The following is a 2,985-nucleotide window of genomic DNA, read 5'->3' on the forward strand; positions in this document are numbered from 1 at the left end:
ATTTTTGATTTGGTTTCTAACAGTGTTTGTTCGATTAGTTTTCGCGCTTTGGCGTCTAGTTCGCGTTCTCTAGAATATTGCATAGAGACTGCCTATCTATAGTATCATATGCTTTTTTTAAAAATCAACAAATGTGCAAATTATTGGTTTCGACGTGATTGCTTTAATTTTTAAAATTGTTTTAAGATTAAAGACTGTCCCGGGCACGATCTATTAGGTCGGAAGCCTTCTTGGTAATCTGAAATTGTATGTTCTAGGTATTCTTGTGCCCTCTTTAGAAGACACGCGGATAAAATTTTGTAAGTGACCGGCGAATTTAAATGCCCTCTATAGTTTTTACGTCTGATCTCTCTCCCTTTTTGTGCAATGGATGAATCTGTGCTCACTTCCAATCCTCTGGAATTTTTCCTTCCTGCCAAATTTCTTGGATGATTTGAGTGATCTCTTTTAAGGAATTTGGACCAAGGTTCTTCAGTAGTTCAGCTAAAGTTCCATCTTCTCATCCTCCCCCTCTCCTCCCGAACAGGCCATGAAGGCCCAATGGTACCGACCGGCCGCTGTGTCATCCTCAGCCCACAGGCGTCACTGGATGCGAATATGGAGGGACATGTGGTCAGCACACCGCTCTCCCGGCCGTATGTCAGCCTACGAGACCGGAGCCGCTACTTCTCAATCAAGTAGCTCCTCACTTTGCCTCACAAGGGCTGAGTGCACCCTTCTTACCAACAGCGCCAGGCAGACCGGATGGTCACCCATCCAAGTGCTAGCCCAGCCCGACAGCGCTTAACTTCGGTGATCTGACGGGAACCGGTGTTACCACAGCGGCAAGTCCGTTGGCTCATCTTCTCATGATGACTGATTATTTTTGAGCTTTTTAATGAGACTAGAAATTTCTTCTCGAGTTGGCAGTAATGAAGATTCGTGTGTTCTGGTTGTAATCTGGAGAATCCCGCACTTGATTGTGAGAAATTTAGAAGTTGTGAGAAATATTTGGCTAATTCTTGACAATTTTCTTTGTTAGTTACTGCCAATTTTCCATTTTGTTTCCTGAAACAGAGGTCTCGTGGAGTGTATCCTTTGATTTGATTTGCAAACGTTTTGTAGAAGTTATGTGTTCTGTGGTTCCTAAAGTCTTCTTCAATTGGGTTTGGTTGCTCGTTAAGATATTTTCTTTTCGTTTGTCTAAATATTTTAACTGTTTGTTTTCTGACTTCGAAAAATTTCTCTTGTGTGGTTTCTGATTTGTTACAATTATAGTTTAAGAAGGATCGTTGTCTCTCTTCTATTGCATTATCACAATTTTAATTTTTTCTTTAATGGGACCAGTCCTCTTACTTTCTGTATAATTTTTGTTTGGAAATCTCTACATCTACATCTATACTCCGCGAGCCACCTTACGGTGTGTGGCGGAGGGTACTTATTGTACCACTATCTGATCCCCCCTTCCCTGTTTCATTCACGAATTGTGCGTGGGAAGAACGACTGCTTGTAAGTCTCCGTATTTGCTCTAATTTCTCGGATCTTTTCGTTGTGATCATTACGCGAGATATATGTGGGCGGTAGTAATATGTTGCCCATCTCTTCCCGGAATGTGCTCTCTCGTAATTTCGATAATAAAGCTCTCCGTATTGCGTAACGCCTTTCTTGAAGTGTCCGCCACTGGAGCTTGTTCAGCATCTCCGTAACGCTCTCGCGCTGACTAAATGTCCCCATGACGAATCGCGCTGCTTTTCGCTGGATCATGTCTATCTCTTCTATTAATCCAACCTGGTAAGGGTCCCATACTGATGAGCAATACTCAAGAATCGGACGAACAAGCGTTTTGTAAGCTACTTCTTTCGTCGATGAGTCACATTTTCTTAGAATTCTTCCTATGAATCTCAACCTGGCGCCTGCTTTTCCCACTATTTGTTTTATGTGATCATTCCACTTCAGATCGCTCCGGATAGTAACTCCTAAGTATTTTACGGTCGTTACCGCTTCCAATGATTTACCACCTATGGCATAATCGTACTGGAATGGATTTCTGCCCCTATGTATGCGCATTATATTACATTTATCTACGTTTAGGGAAAGCTGCCAGCTGTCGCACCATGCATTAATCCTCTGCAGGTCCTCCTGGAGTACGTACGAGTCTTCTGATGTTGCTACTTTCTTGTAGACAACCGTGTCATCTGCAAATAGCCTCACGGAGCTACCGATGTTGTCAACTAAGTCATTTATGTATATTGTAAACAATAAAGGTCCTATCACGCTTCCCTGCGGTACTACATCTACATCTACATTGATACTCCGCAAGCCACCCAACGGTGTGTGGCGGAGGGCACTTTACGTGCCTCTGTCATTACCTCCCTTTCCTGTTCCAGTCGCGTATGGTTCGCGGGAAAAACGACTGTCTGAAAGCCTCCGTGCGTGCTCTAATCTCTCTAATTTTACATTCGTGATCTCCTCGGGAGGTATAAGTAGGGGGAAGCAATATATTCGATACCTCATCCAGAAACGCACCCTTTCGAAACCTGGCGAGCAAGCTACACCGCGATGCAGAGCGCCTCTCTTGCAGAGTCTGCCACTTGAGTTTATTAAACATCTCCGTAACGCTATCACGGTTACCAAATAACCCTGTGACGAAACGCGCCGCTCTTCTTTGGATCTTCTCTATCTCCTCCGTCAGACCGATCTGGTACGGATCCCACACTGATGAGCAATACTCAAGTATAGGTCGAACGAGTGTTTTGTAAGCCACCTCCTTTGTTGATGGACTACATTTTCTAAGCACTCTCCCAATGAATCTCAACCTGGTACCCGCCTTACCAACAATTAATTTTATATGATCATTCCACTTCAAATCGTTCCGCACGCATACTCCCAGATATTTTACAGAAGTAACTGCTACCAGTGTTTGTTCCGCTATCATATAATCATACAATAAAGGATCCTTCTTTCTATGTATTCGCAATACATTACATTTGTCTATGTTAAGGGTCA

General features: G+C 43.3%; 1 pseudogene; it reads right to left on the minus strand.

Moving 5' to 3' along the window:
• Positions 1–720: 720 nt before the first annotated feature.
• Positions 721–838, minus strand: LOC124723702 (annotated as a pseudogene).
• Positions 839–2,985: the final 2,147 nt, after the last annotated feature.

This window comes from Schistocerca piceifrons, chromosome X (genome assembly GCF_021461385.2).
Source record: "Schistocerca piceifrons isolate TAMUIC-IGC-003096 chromosome X, iqSchPice1.1, whole genome shotgun sequence".
Lineage (NCBI taxonomy): Eukaryota > Metazoa > Arthropoda > Insecta > Orthoptera > Acrididae > Schistocerca > Schistocerca piceifrons.